Source organism: Solanum pennellii, chromosome 11 (genome assembly GCF_001406875.1).
Source record: "Solanum pennellii chromosome 11, SPENNV200".
Taxonomy (NCBI): Eukaryota; Viridiplantae; Streptophyta; class Magnoliopsida; order Solanales; family Solanaceae; genus Solanum; species Solanum pennellii.
This window is the reverse complement of record NC_028647.1, coordinates 38780097-38781411: the sequence shown is the minus strand read 5'-3', so window position 1 is coordinate 38781411 and position 1315 is coordinate 38780097.

Genomic DNA, 1315 nt, shown 5'->3' with positions numbered 1-1315 from the left:
ACTCCGATCCAAGAATGTCGTTAATTTATCGTCTATTATCACCACTTTAAATTCATTGATAATATTTCATCAAGCCTTCTTTATTTAAGGCATCACTTCAATAAAGAGGGTTCAATAATATAATTCCACGGTCTCAAGATTTTAGACCTATCACAAAACACACAACCAAGACATACAACCACACAATCAAGTACATAGGAAACTTCACAATATCATTCAGTGCATATCAATCACTATTAAGAGTTTACTATCATAGAGCATAAACCATAACCTACTTCATCTAAGAACCGAAGTCAAGCAAGCTACTTCTCCAATACTTTCCCTTTCCTCAATGCTTCCGAACCTTTCCAATCTATCAAATATATATGTGCATAATTTGTAAGTTAACGATTCTATAAACACTAATATTATCCTATGTCTAGCCTAGACCCAAAAACTCACTTAATTCTATAATCAATTTGCTAAAGTTCAAACTTAAGGGAAAGTCTTAATTCCTCCAATTAACTTATCTTTAGTAGAATTTAAATAATTCGATACATCTAATATTTAATTACCTATATCAATATATAATTTATAATATAATAATAAAATTATAATGTTTAAAAGTTAAAGTCACTGGTTAAAATCAATGCCAACACACCATTATTAAATTATCACTTCCTCACTTGCATCCATCGTCCCAACCCATCAGTGGGTACAACATAGTTCACCATACATTTCACTTTTATAATTCCATTAATTAACTAACAACAATCCATTCAATTTATCATTTCCACCCTCCTTTCCAATCAAGTTATAACACATAGTATATGATTATAATAAATTGGTCCACTCATTACTGATTATCATTAATTCGATGTTAAGAGATCCTACTATAATTTCAAGAACTGTTAGTATGTGAACTTGCATGTTAGAATTCGTCATTATCCGTAACCATTGCATTTAATCATTATCTTATATTTGGCCACTAGGAAATTTTCCAATAATTGCAAAGAATTCACATCGACTAACAAACAAATTTCAATCAATTTTTAATAATATTAATCATAAATCAGTTTTTCCAACTTAATGGCATCAACAATTCACCCACAATTTTTAATTATAGCCTAACGACCCTTCAACTCCATAATCATTATACCATCGTTCTTTAGTCATGACCATTAAAGTTTCTCCCCAATTTCACATAATCAACCCAAAAGCTTCTATCCAATTTAATAATTTATACTTGTACTCTTTAATTGACAATATATACATACATATATATATATATATATACATATATATAGATATATATAGATATATATATATATATATA